General features: G+C 41.9%; 1 pseudogene; it reads left to right on the top strand.

The window, feature by feature from the left end:
• Positions 1–4,875: 4,875 nt before the first annotated feature.
• Positions 4,876–18,083, top strand: LOC135534895 (regulator of G-protein signaling 11-like; annotated as a pseudogene).
• Positions 18,084–18,744: the final 661 nt, after the last annotated feature.

The following is an 18,744-nucleotide window of genomic DNA, read 5'->3' as shown; positions in this document are numbered from 1 at the left end:
ATCCAGGACTCGCCCAAACAATTAGAGCTTCTACTAATCCACCTTTCCAGAAACAAGTTTCTCACCATTGCGGCTTGTTATAGACCCCTCTGCACCCCAGCTGCGCCTTGGACACCATATGTGAATTGATTGTCCCCCATCTATCTTCTAGAGCTCATACCGCTAGGCGACCTGGCAACTGGGACATGCTTAACAACCCAAACATCCTACAATCTAAACTAGATGCCCTCAATCTCACACAAATCATCAAGGAACCTACCATGGACACCCTCTTAGATTATCATCCTGACCAACCTGCCCTCTACATACACCTCTGCTGTCTTCAACCAGGATCTCACTGCCTCATTGCCTTCATGTGTAATGGGTCCGTAGTCATACGACCACCCCTCATCACTGTCAAAACGCTCCCTAAAACACGTCAGCGAACAGGCCTTTCTAATCGACCTGGACCCCTGTAAATTAGCTGGGCTAAACAATCTGGAGCCTACAAATCAGCTGGACAATCTGGACCCTACAAATCAGCTGGGCTAAACAAACGGGACCCCTATAAATCAGCTGGGCAATCTGGACCATACAAATAAGCTGGGCAATCTGGACCCTACAAATCAGCTGGGCTAAACAATGTGGACCCCTACAAATCAGCTGGGCTGGACAGTCTGACCCTACAAATCAGCTGGGCTAAGCAATCTGGACCCCTACAAATCAGCTGGACAACCTGGACCCCTAAATATCAGCTGGACAATCTGTACCCCTACAAATCAGCTGGACAATCTGGAGCCATACATATCAGCTGGGCTGGACAATCTGGACCCTACAAATCAGCTGGACAACCTGGAACCCTACATAACAGCTGGACAATCTGGACCCCTACAAATCAGCTGTGCTAGACAATCTGGACCCTTACAAATCAGCTGGACAATCTGGACCCCTATAAATCAGCTGGATAGGACAATCTGGACCCCTACAAATCAGCTGGACAATCTGGACCCCTACAAATCAGCTGTGCTAGACAATCTGGACCCTTACAAATCAGCTGGACAATCTGGACCCCTATAAATCAGCTGGGTAGGACAATCTGGACCCCTACAAATCAGCTGGACAATTTGGACCCTACAAATCAGCTGGGCAATCTGGACCCCTACAAATCAGCTGAACAATCTGGACCCCTACAAATCAGCTGGACAATCTGGACCCTACAAATCAGCTGGACAATCTGGACCGTACAAGTCAGCTGGACAATCTGGACCCCTACAAATCCACTGGGCTGGACAATCTGGACTCCTACAAATCAGCTGGACAATCTGTACCCTCTCTCTCACTGCTTTGCTTTATTTTGGCCAAGTCGCAGTTATGAATGAGAACTTCTTCTCAACTGGCCTACCTGGTTAAATAATGGTTAAATAAAAATAAATAAAATAAAGTGTGTGTGTGTTGCAGCCGGGGGCATTTGACGTGTTGGATCTGGGACCTGAGAGATGCAACGTCCTCAGCTCCCGAGTCGCACTGGTCAGTAACCTGTAACTCTGACCACAGACCTCAATAACCACTCAGACCTGAAACATGTTGCTCAGTAATAAAACTAAATTATCTCCTTCTCTCTGTCCTTCTCTCACTTTCTCCTTTGTTTTCTCTCTCTATTTCTCTTTCTCCTCTCTCCATGTATCTCTCTATCTCTCCATCTTTCTTTCTCCATCTCTATCTCTCCATGCTCTCTATCTCGCTCTCTCCATCTTCTTTCCCTCTCTATCTCTCCATCTCTCTCCTCTTCTCTCTCCTCTTTCCATATTGCTCTCCTCTCTCCTCTCCTCTATCTCTCCATGTCTCTATCTCCTCTTTCCTCTTTCTCTCTCCATCTTTCTTTCCCCCTCTATGTCTCTCCATGTCTCTATCCCTCTCTCCTCGTCCCCCTCTCTATCTCTCCATGTCTCTATCTCCTCTCTCCTCACTCCCCTTTCTCTCTCCTCTTTCCCCCTCTCTCTCTATCTCTCCATGTCTCGATCTCCTCTTTCCCCCTCTCTATCTCTCCATGTCTCTATCTCCTCTCTCCTCTTTCCCCCTCTCTGTCTCTCCATGTCTCTATCTGCTCTCTCCTCGTTCCCCCTCTCTATCTCTCCATGTCTTTATCTCCCCTCTCCATGTCTCTATCTCCTCTCTCCTCTTTCCCCCTCTCTATCTCTCCATGTCTCTATCTCCTCTTCCTCTTTCTCTCCATCTTTCTTTCCCTCTCTGTCTCTCCATGTCTCTTCTCCTCTCCCCCTCTCTATCTCTCCATGTCTCTATCTCCTCTCTCCTCTTTCCCACTCTTTGTCTCTCCATGTCTCTATCTCCTCTCTCCATGTCTCTATCTCCTCTCTCCACTTTCCCTTTCTCTATCTCTCCATGTCTCTATCTCCTCTCTCCTCTCTCCCCTTTTCGCTCTCCTCTTACCCCCTCTCTCTATCTCTCCATGTCTCTATCTCCTCATCTCTCCATGTCTCTATCTCCTCTATCTCTTCATGTCTCTGTCTCATCTCTCCTCTCGCCCCTTCTCTCTCTCTATCTCTCTATGTCTCTCTTCTTCTCTTTTATATCGTCTCTCTGGTGCTGCACGCGAGGTCCATAGTAAGTGTTCCTAACAGAGAACAAACACCTAGTCACCATATTAACTTACACTGTCATCACCATAGTAACACCAACTATAGTTACAATAATGACTAACACTGACTGCATTTACAAATGACAACCCCAATGTGTTTATTATGACTACTCACTAGACTCTCTCCCCCTCCTCCTCCTCTCCCTCCTCCCCCTCCTCACTGTCTCCTCTCACCTCTAAATGTCTCCTCTTCCTCCTCTCACTGTCCCCTCCTCGTCCTCTCACTGTCTCTTCCTCCTCCCCATGTCTCCTCCTCCTCCTCTCCTGCCTCTTCCTCCTCTCACTGTCTCCTCCTCCTCCTCTCTTTCCCTCTCCTCCTCCTCCTCTCTCTCTCTCATCCTCCTCCTCTCTTTGCTCTCATCCTCCTCCTCTCACTGTCTCATCCTCCTCCTCTCACTGTCTCCTCCTCCTCCTACCACTTACTCCTCCTCCTCCTCTCGCCAGACCAGAACGCTGACCACTACAAGAGAGGTAAACATCTCAACATAACAAATACTGTTTCTACTACCGGTATAACAAACAAACATTATTCTGACCGTGTTTGTGTATGTGTGTTTGTGTGTTATGTGTTTGATGGTTACAGATTGAACACAGTAGAAGAGCTCTGGGAGAAACTGTGTCAAGTCCTCCATCTGTCTTGAGAGGTATACATAAAAACACAGCTTGGTCACCCGTGATAAGTTAGTATTTGACGTCCATCCATGTCAGAGGATGTTGGGGATGACGTGAAACCGGCCACGAGGGGGCTACCTTCAAGTAGGTTTGGGTGTTTCTAGGGTGTTGGGACGGGGATGGTAGACATAAGCATTTGTCACTGATTCCAAAGATTGCAAGCTCAAATCCAGCAAAAGAAAGTTATTTTTGATATTTTAGTTTAAAGACAGAGTGATGTGATATCCCAAATCTTAATATCTAACCTTAACCAGTCAGTTAATACCTGACCTTAACCATCCCTTAACCAGTAAGTTAATGATTCTAACCTTAACCAATCAGTTAATTAATTACCTAACCTTAACCAATCAGTTAATACCTATCATTAATATCTAACCTTAACCATTCAGTTAATACCTAACCCATTACCTAACCTTAACCAGTCAGTTAATACCTAACCTTAACCATTCAGTTAATACCTAACCTTAACCATGCAATTAATACCTAACCTTTAATACCTGATCCCTAGCCATTCAGTTAATACATAACTTATCTAACCTTAACCAGTCAGTTAATACCTAACTTAACCTTAATATCTAACCTTAACCATGCAATTAATACCTAATTTAATACCTAACTAACCATTCAGTTAATACCTAACCTTACCATAGTTAATACCTAACCAGTCAGTAAACATTCACCTTAATATCTAACCTTAACCATGCAGTTAATACCTAACCTTAATACCTAACCTAACCATTCAGTTAATACCTAACCTTAACCAATCAGTTAATACCTTAACATTCAGTTAATACTAACCTGAACCATTCAGTTAATACCTAACCTTGATACCTAACCTAACCATTCAGTTAATATCTAACTTAATACCTAACCTAACCATTCAGTTAATACCTAACCATTCAGTTAATATCTAACCTTTAACCATTCAGTTAACACCTAACCTAATACCTAACCTTAAACTATTCAGTTAACACCTTAACCATTCAGTTAATACCTAACCTTAACCATTCAGTTAATATCTAACTAATATCTAACCTTAACCATTCAGTTAATACCTAAACTTAATACCTAACTCTTAACCAGTCAGTCAGTTAATACCTAACCTTACTACCTAACCTTATCACTTCCTCACACACAGAGACACACACACACATACTCAAACACATACTCATACACACATACTCAAACACACACTCATACACACATTTCACACACACATATACACACATTTCACATACACTTCACAATACACACACAGACACACCTTCACACACACACATGTAAAACACACTCATACACACATTCTCACACACACATATACATTCACAAATACACATACAGACACACACACACCCCCCTCTCTTTCTCTCTCTCTCTCTCTCTCTCTCTCTCTCTCATACACACACACTCTCTCTCTATGTCTCTATGAGCCTCTAATGATGTCTCCTAGGCAGATTGATGCTAACGGGCGTGTGTGTGTGTGTGTGTGTGTGTGTGTGTGTGTGTGTGTGTGTGTGTGTGTGTGTGTGTGTGTGTGTGTAGCTTCATGAAGTATACAGTGAGAGCAGTACCTCCACCATGACCCCATCATGTCAGGCTGTCTCCCTAGCAACCCCTGGATCTCTGACGACACCTCACACTGGACCATCAACACTGACATGTAAACACACACACACACACACACACACACACACACACACACACACACACACACACACACACACACACACACACACACACACACACACACACACACACACACACACACACACACACACACACACACACACACACACACACACACACACACACACACCACACACACACACACACACACACACACACACACACACACACACACGCACACACACACACACACACACACCACACACACACACACACACACACACACACACACACACACACACACACACACACACACACACACACACACACACACACACACCAACACACCAACCGACACACACACACACACCAACACAGACACCTAAACAGACACACACACACAAACCTACACAGACACAACTAACACTTAAAACCCGTGTGTCTATGCGTGCATGTGTTGTGTGTATGTGTGGTGTGTGTGTGTGTGTGTTTGTCGTGTGTGTGTGAGCGGTGTGTGTTGGCATGCGGTGTGTGTGTGTGAATGACACATGTGTGTGTGGCGTGTAAGCCATGCTATGTGTGTGTGTGTGTGTGTGTGTGTGTGTGTGTGTGTGTGTGTGTGTGTGTGTGTGTGTGTGTAGGGTGGGGCCCAACCAGGTTGAGAGTGGAGCGCTGGAGTTTCAGCTTCATGGAGCTTCTGAATGACTCAATGGGAAGACGAGAGCTTATGATCTACCTGGAGAAAGAATTCAGTGGTGAAACACAACACACACACACCACAAACACACACACACACACACACACACACACACACACACACACACACACACACACACACACACACACACACACACACACACACACACACACACACACACACACCTCCCCCGTTGAGCTGACTGCCGTTCTGCTGATAGAAACCAGCCGGATGTATATTTTTCCAGTCAATATTGATATTCCAGTTCTTCATCTCTTCATCCAAACAGAGGTTAGTGATCTCTGTTCTGATGTCAGGACGATATCTTCATCCAAACGGAGGTTAGTGATCTCTGTTCTGATGTCAGGAAGATATCTTCATCCAAACGGAGGTTAGTGATCTCTGTTCTGATGTCAGGACGATATCTTCATCCAAACGGAGGTTAGTGATCTCTGTTCTGATGTCATGAAGATATCTTCATCAAAACGGAGGTTAGTGATCTCTGTTCTGATGTCAGGACGATATCTTCATCCAAACGGAGGTTAGTGATCTCTGTTCTGATGTCAGGAAGATATCTTCATCAAACGGAGGTTAGTGATCTCTGTTCTGATGTCAGGACGATATCTTCATCCAAACGGAGGTTAGTGATCTCCAGTTCTGATGTCAGGACGATATCTTCATCCCAAACGGAGGTTAGTGATCTCTGTTCTGATGTCAGGACGATATCTTCATCCAAAGCGGAGGTTAGTGATCTCTGTTCTGATGTCAGGAAGATATCTTCATCCAAACGGAGGTTAGTGATCTCTGTTCTGATGTCAGGGCCGATATCTTCATCAAAGCGGAGGTTAGTGATCTGTTCTGATGTCAGGACGATATCTTCATCCAAACGGAGGTTAGTGATCTCTGTTCTGATGTCAGGACGATATCTTCATCCAAACGGAGGTTAGTGATCTCTGTTCTGATGTCCAGGACGATATCTTCATCAAACGGAGGTTAGTGATCTCTGTTCTGATGTCAGGACGATATCTTCATCCAAACGGAGGTTAGTGATCTCTGTTCTGATGTCAGGACGATATCTTCATCCAAACGGAGTTGAAGTGATCTCTCTGTTCTGATGTCAGGAAGATATCTTCATCCAAACGGAGGTTAGTGATCTCAGTTCTGATGTCAGAAGATATCTTCATCCAAACGGAGGTTAGTGATCTCTGTTCTGATGTCAGGAAGATATCTTCATCCAAACGGAGGTTAGTGATCTCTGTTCTGATGTCAGGAAGATATCTTCATCCAAACGGAGGTTAGTGATCTCTGTTCTGATGTCAGGACGATATCTTCATCCAAACTGAGGTTAGTGATCTCTGTTCTGATGTCAGGACGATATCTTCATCCAAACGGAGGTTAGTGATCTCTGTTCTGATGTCAGGAAGATATCTTCATCCAAACGGAGGTTAGTGATCTGTTCTGATGTCAGGAAGATATCTTCATCCAAACGGAGGTTAGTAGTCTCTGTTCTGATGTCAGGACGATATCTTCATCCAAGCGGAGGTTAGTGATCTCTGTTCTGATGTCAGGGCGATATCTTCATCCAAACGGAGTTAGTGATCTCTGTTCTGATGTCAGACGATATCTTCATCCAAACGGAGGTTAGTGATCTCTGTTCTGATGTCCAGGACGATATCTTCATCCAAACGGAGGTTAGTGATCTCTGTTCTGATGTCAGGAAAGATATCTTCATCCAAACGGAGGTTAGTGATCTCTGTTCTGATGTCAGGACGATATCTTCATCCAAGCGGAGGTTAGTGATCTCTGTTCTGATGTCCAGGACGATATCTTCATCCAAACGGAGGTTAGTGATCTCGGTTCTGATGTCAGGACGATATCTTCATCCAAACGGAGTTAGTGATCTCAGTTCTGATGTCAGGACGAGCATCTTCATCCAAACGGAGGTTAGTGATCTCTGTTCTGATGTCCAGGACGATATGTTAACAATACTGCTCTTCTCTAGTCACGTGTGTGTGTGTGTGTGTGTGTATGTGTGTGTGTGTGTGTGTGTGTGTGTGTCTTTCAGCGGAGAACCTGTGTTTTTGGGCGCCTGTGAGGACCTGAGGCATGGGAGAGAGCTCCAAGATCATCCTGAAAGTAGAGGAGGTTTACAAGTAGGTTTACACACACACACACACACAGACACAGACACAGACGCACACGCACACACACACACACACACACACACACACACACACACACACACACACACACACCCACAGACACAGACACACGCACACACACACACACACACACACACACACACACACACACACAGACACAGACACACACACACACACACCCACACACACCCACAGACACAGACACAGACGCACACGCACACACACACACACTGATGTCACACACACACATGTTAACAATACTGCACACACACACACACGACAAGCACAAACAGGTCTAGCCATGAGTAAAACTAACAACATTTTCTAACTTGCAGTGATTTGACTGATAGCTGCTTTATTGAGGAAAGATCGACATACTGACGGGAGTGACGTGGACTGAGTGATGTGGTATTATGACTGAGTGAGTATTATGACTGAGTGATGTGGTATTATGACTGTTATGTGGTACATGGGTATTATGACTGAGTGATGTGGTATTATGACTGAGTGATGTGGTATTATGACTGAGTGAGGTATTATGACTGAGTGACCCACAGACATTATGACACAGTTATGGTACTGAGTGATGTGGTATTATGACTTTAGTGATGTGGTATTATGACTGAGTGATGTGGTATTATGACTGAGTGATGTGGTATTATGACTGGAGTGATGTGGTATTATGACTGAGTGATGTGGTATTATGACTGAGTGATGTGGTATTATGTACTGAGTGATGTGGTATTATGACTGAGTGATGTGGTATTATGACTGAGTGATGTGGTATTATAACTGAGTGAGTGATGTGGTATTATGACTGAGTGATGTGGTACTGAGTGATGTGGTATTATGACTGAGTGATGTGGTACTGAGTGATGTGGTACTGAGTGATGTGGTATTATGACTGAGTGATGTGGACTGAGTGATGTGGTATTATAACTGAGTGATGTGGTACTGAGTGAGTGATGATGTGGTATTATGACTGAGTGATGTGGTACTGAGTGACGCACACGTACATGACACGCAGTGATGTGGTACTGAGTGATGTGGTACTGACTGAGTGATGTGTGGTATTATGACTGAGTGATGTGTGGTATTATGACTGACGCACGTATTATGACTGAGTGATGTGGTATTACACTGAGTGACGTGGTACTGAGGGATGTATTATGACTGAGTGATGTGGTACTTGAGTGATGTGGTACTGAGTGATGTGGTACTGATGTGGTATTATGACTGAGTGATGTGGTATTATGACTGAGGGATGGTATTATGACTGAGTGACCGAGTGATGGTATTATTACTGAGTGATGTGGTATTATCACTGAGTGATGTGGTATTATGACTGAGTGATGTGGTACTGAGTGATGTGGTATTATGACTGACTGATGTGGTACTGAGTGATGTGGTACTGAGTGATGTGTTATTATCACTGAGTGACGTGGTACATGAGGGATGTGGTATTATGACAGTGATGTGGTATTATGACTGAGTGATGTGGTATTATGACTGAGTGATGTGGTACTATGACTGAGTGATGTGGTATTATGAGTGATGTGGTACTGAGTGATGTGGTATTATGACTGACTGATGTGGTATTAATATGACTGAGTGATGTGGTACTGAGTGATGTGGTATTATCACTGAGTGATGTGGTACAAGGGATGAGTTATTATGACTGAGTGATGTGGTATTATGACTGAGTGACACATTATGGTACTGAGTGATGTGGTATTATGACAGGATGTGCTACTGAGTGATGTGGTACTAGTGATGTGGTATTATTCTGAGTGATGTGGTATTATTACTGAGTGATGTGGTATTATTACTGAGTGATGTGGTATTATGACTGAGTGATGTGGTATTATGACTGAGTGATGTGGTACTGAGTGATGTGGTATTATGACTGAGTGATGTGGTATTATTACTGAGTGATGTGGTATTATGACTGAGTGATGTGGTATTATGACTGAGTGATGTGGTACTGAGTGATGTGGTATTATGACTGAGTGATGTGGTATTATGACTGAGTGATGTGGTACTGAGTGATGTGGTATTATGACTGAGTGATGTGGTATTATTGAGTGATGTGACTGAGTGATGTGGTATTATGACTGAGTGATGTGGTATTATGACTGAGTGATGTGGTATTATGACTGAGTGATGTGGTATTATGACTGGAGTGATGTGGTACTGAGTGATGTGGTATTATGACTGAGTGATGTGGTATTATGACTGAGTGATGTGGTATTATGACTGAGTGATGTGGTATTATGACTGAGTGATGTGGTATTATGACTGAGTGATGTGGTACTGAGTGATGTGGTATTATGACTGAGTGATGGTATTATGACTGAGTGATGTGGTATTATGACTGAGTGATGGTATTATGACTGAGTGATGTGGTATTATGACTGAGTGATGTGGTATTATGACTGAGTGATGTGGTATTATGACTGAGTGATGTGGTATTATGACTGAGTGATGTGGTATTATTACTGAGTGATGTGGTATTATGACTGAGTGATGTGGTACTGGGTGATGTGGTACTGAGTGATGTGGTACTATTGCTGAGTGATGTGGTATTATTACTGAGTGATGTGGTATTATTACTGAGTGATGTGGTACTGAGTGATGTGGTATTATGACTGAGTGATGTGGTATTATGACTGATGTGGTACTGAGTGATGTGGTGGTATTATGACTGAGTGATGTGGTATTATGACTGAGTGATGTGGTCATTATGACTGAGTGATGTGGTACTGAGTGATGTGGTATTATGACTGAGTGATGTGGTATTATTACTGAGTGATGTGGTATTATGACTGAGTGATGTGGTATTGAGTGATGTGGTACTGAGTGATGTGGTACTATGACTGAGTGATGTGGTATTATGGTACTGAGTGATGGTACTGAGTGATGTGGTATTATGACTGAGTGATGTGGTATTATGACTGAGTGATGTGGTGACTGAGTGATGTGGTATTATGACTGAGTGATGTGGTATTATGACTGAGTGATGTGGTATTATGACTGAGTGATGTGGTATTATTACTGAGTGATGTGGTACTATGACTGAGTGATGTGGTATTATGACTGAGTGATGTGGTATTATGACTGAGTGATGTGGTATTATGACTGAGTGATGTGGTATTATGACTGAGTGATGTGGTATTATGACTGAGTGATGTGGTACTGAGTGATGTGGTATTATTACTGAGTGATGTGGTATTATGACTGAGTGATGTGGTATTATGACTGAGTGATGTGGTATTATTACTGAGTGATGTGGTACTGAGTGATGTGGTATTATGACTGAGTGATGTGGTATTATTACTGAGTGATGTGGTACTATGACTGAGTGATGTGGTATTATGGTATTATTACTGAGTGATGTGGTATTATGACTGAGTGATGTGGTATGAGTGATGTACTGAGTGATGTGGTATTATTACTGAGTGATGTGGTATTATGACTGAGTGATGTGGTATTATTACTGAGTGATGTGGTACTGAGTGATGTGGTATTATGACTGAGTGATGTGGTACTATGAGTGATGTGGTATTATTACTGAGTGATGTGGTACTGAGTGATGTGGTATTATGACTGAGTGATGTGGTACTATGACTGAGTGATGTGGTATTACTGAGTGATGTGGTATTATACTGAGTGATGTGGTACTGAGTGATGTGGTACTATTACTGAGTGATGTGGTATTATTACTGAGTGATGTGGTATACTGAGTGATGTGGTACTGAGTGATGTGGTACTGAGTGATGTGGTATTATTACTGAGTGATGTGGTACTGAGTGATGTGGTATTATGACTGAGTGATGTGGTACTGAGTGATGTGGTATTGAGTGATGTGGTATTGAGTGATGTGCTACTGAGTGATGTGGTATTATTACTGAGTGATGTGGTACTGAGTGATGTGGTATTATTACTGAGTGATGTGGTACTGAGTGATGGTATTATGAGTGATGTGGTACTGAGTGATGTGGTACTGAGTGATGTGGTATTATTACTGAGTGATGTGGTATTATGACTGGTACTGTGATGTGGTATTATGACTGAGTGATGTGGTATTATGACTGAGTGATGTGGTACTGAGTGATGTGGTATTATTACTGAGTGATGTGGTATTATTACTGAGTGATGTGGTACTGAGTGATGTGGTATTATGACTGAGTGATGTGGTATTATGACTGAGTGATGTGGTACTGAGTGATGTGGTATTATGACTGAGTGATGTGGTACTGAGTGATGTGGTATTATGACTGAGTGATGTATTATGACTGAGTGATGTGGTACTATGACTGAGTGATGTGGTATTATGACTGAGTGATGTGGTACTGAGTGATGTGACTGAGTGATGTGGTATTATTACTGAGTGATGTGGTATTATGACTGAGTGATGTGGTATTATGGTACTGAGTGATGTGGTATTATGACTGAGTGATGTGGTACTGAGTGATGTGGTACTGATGATGTGGTATTATGACTGAGTGATGTGGTATTATGACTGAGTGATGTGGTATTATGACTGAGTGATGTGGTATTATGACTGAGTGATGTGGTATTATGACTGAGTGATGGTATTATGACTGAGTGATGTGGTATTATGACTGAGTGATGTGCTACTGAGTGATGTGGTATTATGACTGAGTGATGTGGTACTGAGTGATGTGGTATTATGACTGAGTGATGTGCTACTGAGTGATGTGGTATTATGACTGAGTGATGTGGTATGAGTGATGGTATGATGTGGTATGTATGACTGAGTGATGTGGTATTATGACTGAGTGATGTGGTACTGATGTGGTATTATTACTGAGTGATGTGGTACTTGATGACTGAGTGATGTGCTACTGAGTGATGTGGTATTATGACTGAGTGATGTGGTACTGACTGAGTGATGTGGTATTATGACTGAGTGATGTGGTATTATGACTGAGTGATGTGGTACTGAGTGATGTGGTACTGAGTGATGTGGTATTATGACTGAGTGATGTGGTATTATGACTGAGTGATGTGGTATTATGACTGAGTGATGTGGTATTATGACTGAGTGATGTGGTGACTGAGTGATGTGGTATTATGTGGACTGAGTGATGTGGTATTATGACTGAGTGATGTGGTATTATGACTGAGTGATGTGGTACTGAGTGATGTGGTATTATGACTGAGTGATGTGGTACTGAGTGATGTGGTATTATGACTGAGTGATGTGGTACTGAGTGATGTGGACTGAGTGATGTGGTATTATGACTGATGTGGTATTATACTGAGTGACTATTACTGAGTGATGTGGTATTATGACTGAGTGATGTGGTATTATTACTGAGTATGTGGTACTGAGTGATGTGGTATTATTACTGAGTGATGTGGTACTGAGTGATGTGGTATTATGTGGTACTGAGTGATGTGGTATTATTACTGAGTGATGTGGTATTATACTGAGTGATGTTACTGAGTGATGTGGTATTATTACTGAGTGATGTGGTATTGAGTGATGTGGTACTGATGTGGTGATGTGGTACTGAGTGATGTGGTATTATTACTGAGTGATGTGGTACTATGACTGAGTGATGGTGACTGAGTGATGTGGTATTATTACTGAGTGATGTGGTATTATGACTGAGTGATGTGGTATTATGACTGAGTGATGTGGTATGACTGAGTGATGTGGTACTATTACTGAGTGATGTGGTACTGAGTGATGTGGTATTATGACTGAGTGATGTGGTATTATTACTGAGTGATGTGGTATTATGACTGAGTGATGTGGTACTGAGTGATGTGGTATGAGTGATGTGTACTGAGTGATGTGGTATTATGACTGAGTGATGTGGTACTGAGTGATACTGAGTGATGTGGTATTATACTGAGTGATGTGGTACTGAGTGATGTGGTACTGAGTGATGTGGTATTATGACTGAGTGATGACTGGTATTATGACTGAGTGATGTGGTATTATTACTGAGTGATGTGGTATTATGTACTGAGTGATGATGGTATTATTACTGAGTGATGTGGTATTATACTGAGTGATGTGGTATTATGACTGAGTGATGTGGTATTATTACTGAGTGATGTGGTATTATGACTGAGTGATGTGGTATTATGGTACTGAGTGATGTGGTATTATGACTGAGTGATGTGGTATTATGACTGAGTGATGTGGTATTATGACTGAGTGATGTGGTATGAGTGATGGTATGGTACTGAGTGATGTGGTATTATGACTGAGTGATGTGGTATTATTACTGAGTGATGTGGTACTGAGTGATGTGGTATTATGACTGATGTGATGACTGGTATTATTACTGAGTGATGTGGTATTATGATTATTACTGAGTGATGTGGTATGAGTATGTACTGAGTGATGTGGTACTGAGTGATGTGGTACTGGTATTATTACTGAGTGATGTGGTACTGAGTGATGTGGTACTGAGTGATGTGGTATGATGTGGTACTGAGTGATGTGGTACTGAGTATTACTGAGTGATGTGGTACTGAGTGATGTGGTATTATGACTGAGTGATGTGGTATTATTACTGAGTGATGTGGTATTATGACTGAGTGATGTGGTATTATTACTGAGTGATGTGGTACTTGATGTGGTATTATGATGATGTGGTATTATAACTGGAGTGATGTGGTACTGAGTGATGTGGTATTATGACTGAGTGATGTGGTACTGAGTGATGTGGTACTGAGTGATGTGGTACTGAGTGATGTGGTATTATTACTGAGTGATGTGGCTGACTGAGTGGTGGTACTGAGTGATGTGGTATTATTACTGAGTGATGTGGTATTATAACTGAGTGATGTGGTACTGAGTGATGTGGTATTATTACTGAGTGATGTGGTATTATTACTGAGTGATGTGGTACTGAGTGATGTGGTATTATTACTGAGTGATGTGGTATTATAACTGAGTGATGTGGTACTGAGTGATGTGGTATTATACTGAGTGATGTGGTACTATTTAGCAGTGATGTGGTACTGAGTGAGTGATGTGGTATTATGACTGAGTGATGTGGTATTATGACTGAGTGATGTGGTATTATGACTGAGTGATGTGGTATGTGATGGTACTGAGTGATGTGGTATTATGACTGAGTGATGTGGTATTATGACTGAGTGATGTGGTACTGAGTGATGTGGTATTATACTGAGTGATGTGGTATTATGACTGAGTGATGTGACTGAGTGATGTGGTACTGAGTGATGTGGTATTATGACTGAGTGATGTGGTATTATATGAGTGATGTGGACTGAGTGATGTGGTATTATGACTGAGTGATGTGGTATTATTACTGAGTGATGTGATACTGAGTATTATATACTGAGTGATGTGGTATTATGACTGAGTGATGTGGTACTGAGTGATGTGGACTGAGTGATGTGGACTGAGTGATGTGGTATTATGACTGAGTGATGTGGTATTGATACCCGACTGAGTGATGTGGTACTGAGTGATGTGGTACTGATGATGTGGTACTGAGTGATGTGGTACTGAGTGATGTGGTATTATGACTGAGTGATGTGTACTGTGATGTGGTATTATGACTGAGTGATGGACTGAGTGATGTGGTACTGATGTGGTATGACTGAGTGATGTGGTGGTGATGTGGTATTACTGAGTGATGTGGTACTGAGTGATGTGGTACTGAGTGATGTGGTATTATGACTGAGTGATGTGGTACTGAGTGATGTGGTACTGAGTGATGTGGTGACTGAGTGATGTGGTATTATTACTGAGTGATGTGGTATTATGACTGAGTGATGTGGTACTGAGTGATGTGGTACTGAGTGATGTGGTATTATGACTGAGTGATGTGGTACTGAGTGATGTGGTATTATGACTGAGTGATGTGGTATTATTACTGAGTGATGTGGTATTATTACTGAGTGATGTGGTACTGAGTGATGACTGTAGTGATGTGGTATTATTACTGAGTGATGTGGTATTATGACTGAGTGATGTGGTATTATACTGAGTGATGTGGTACTGAGTGATGTGGTATTATTACTGAGTGATGTGGTATTATGACTGGTGATGTGGGTACTGAGTGATGTGGTATTATTACTGAGTGATGTGTACTGAGTGATGTGGTATTATTACTGAGTGATGTGGTACTGAGTGATGTGGTATGTTATGACTGAGTGATGTGGTACTGAGTGATGTGGTACTGAGTGATGTGGTATTATGACTGAGTGATGTGGTACTTGATGTGGTATTATTACTGAGTGATGTGGTATTATTACTGAGTGATGTACTGAGTGATGTGGTATTATGACTGAGTGATGTGGTATTATTACTGAGTGATGTGGTACTGGTGATGTGGGTAGTGGTATTATTACTGAGTGATGTGGTATTATGACTGAGTGATGTGGTATTATGACTGAGTGACGTGGTATTATGACTGAGTGATGTGGTACTGAGTGATGTGGTATTATGACTGAGTGATGTGGTACTGAGAGATGTGGTACTGAGTGATGTGGTATTATGACTGAGTGATGTGGTATGATTGATGTGGTACTGAGTGATGTGGTATTATGACTGAGTGATATGGTACTGAGTGATGTGGTACTGAGTGATGTGGTATTATGACTGAGTGATGTGGTACTGAGTGATGTACTGAGTGATGTGGTATTATGACTGAGTGATGGTGACTGAGTGATGTGGTACTGATGTGATGATGTGGTATTATTACTGAGTGATGTGGTATTGAGTGATGTGGTACTGAGTGATGTGGTATTATTACTGAGTGATGTGGTACTGAGTGATGTGGTATTATGACTGAGTGATGTGGTATTATTACTGAGTGATGTGGTACTGAGTGATGTGGTGACTGAGTGATGTGGTATGAGTGATGTGGTACTGAGTGATGTGGTATTATGACTGATGTGATACTGAGTGATGTGGTATTATGACTGAGTGATGTGGTACTGAGTGATGTGGTACTGAGTGATGTGGTATTATGACTGAAGGTGATGTGGTACTGAGTGATGTGGTATTATGACTGAGTGATGTGGTACTGAGTGATGTGGTACTGAGTGATGTGGTATTATGACTGAGTGATGTGGTATTATGACTGAGTGATGTGGTACTGAGTGATGTGGTACTGGTGATGTGGTATTATGACTGAGTGATGTGGTACTGAGTGATGTGGTATTATGACTGAGTGATGTGGTACTGAGTGATGTGGTACATGACTTAGTGATGTGGTACTATGACTGAGTGATGTGGTACTGTGATCTGAGTATGTGGTATTATGACTGAGTGATGTGGTATTATGACTGAGTGATGTGGTACTGTGATCTGGATGTGGTACTGAGTGATGTGGTACTGAGTGATGTGGTATGTGAGTATTATGACTGAGTGATGTGGTACTGAGTGATGTGGTATTATGACTGAGTGATGTGGTATTATGACTGAGTGATGTGGTACTGGTGATGTGGTACTGAGTGATGTGGTACTGAGTGATGTGGTATTATACTGAGTGATGTGGTGAGAGATACTGAGTGATGTGGTACTATGACTGAGTGATGTGGTACTGAGTGATGTGGTATGAGTGATGACTGAGTGATGTGGTACTGAGTGATGTGGCATTATGACTGAGTGATGTGGTACTGAGTGATGTGGTATTATTACTGAGTGATGTGGTATTATGACTGAGTGATGTGGTACTGAGTGATGTGGTACTGAGTGATTGGTACCATGACTTAGTGATGTGGTACTATGACTGAGTGATGTGGTACTGTGATCTGAGTATGTGGTATTATGATCTGTGTGTGTGTGTAGGAACTTTCTGGCCCCTGGGGGTGCTCGCTGGGTGAACATCGATAGTAAGACCATGGAGAGAACACTGGAGGAATCAAACGACCTCATCGCTTCATTATGGACGACGCCCAGATGCACATCTACTTCCTCATGAAGAAGGTAACCCATGACCTCAAACACCTGAACCTGACCTCTAACCCCTGAACGGTAAACCGTAACCTCTCTAGTACACCCTACCCCAGGTATCTGACCTCTAACCTCTTGTACTCCTATCCCAGGTATCTAACCTCTAACCTCTAGTACTCCTACCCCAGGAATCTAACCTCTAACCTCTAGTACTCCTACCCCAGGAATCTAACCTCTAACCTCTAGGACTCCTACCTAGGTATCTAACCTCTAACCTCTGACTTCTAGGACTCCTACCCCAGGTATCTGAAGTCTGAGCTGTATAAGAAACATGCTGGCCAAAGCCATCGTTCCCCAGGAGACCAAGAAGAGGTACTCAGGAAATTTTTACATTACAATATATACTACAATGTATAATCCTCAATATACTACAACACAATATATACTCCTCAAAATACTACATTACAATATATACTTCTCAATATACTACATTACAATAGATATTCCTCAATATATTACATTACAATATATACTCCTCAATATACTACATTGCTATATATACCCTTCAATATACTACATTAAAGTATATACTTCTCAATATACTACATTACAATATAGACTCCTCAATATACTACATTACAATTTATAATCCTCAATATACTACATTACAATATATACTTTCTCAATATACTACATTACAATTTATAGTCCTCAATATACTACATTACAATATATATTCCTCAATATACTACATTACAATATATACTTCTCAATATACTACATTACAATATATTCTCCTCAATATACTTTATTAAAATGTATACTCTCAATATACTACAATATATACTCCTCAATATACTACATTAAAATATGTACTTCTCAATATACTACATTACAATATAGACTCCTCAAAATACTACATTACCGTATATACTCTCCGATACAACCTCCCGAATAAACTATATTACAATATATACACCTCATTATACATGTCAAATATGGCCAATATAACACAGCTAAGGGCTGTGTCCAG

The sequence above is a fragment of the Oncorhynchus masou genome, unplaced genomic scaffold (assembly GCF_036934945.1).
Source record: "Oncorhynchus masou masou isolate Uvic2021 unplaced genomic scaffold, UVic_Omas_1.1 unplaced_scaffold_4112, whole genome shotgun sequence".
NCBI classification, from domain to species: Eukaryota; Metazoa; Chordata; class Actinopteri; order Salmoniformes; family Salmonidae; genus Oncorhynchus; species Oncorhynchus masou.
Note: the sequence above shows the minus strand (reverse complement) of the source record. Positions and strands in the feature narration are given on the sequence as shown.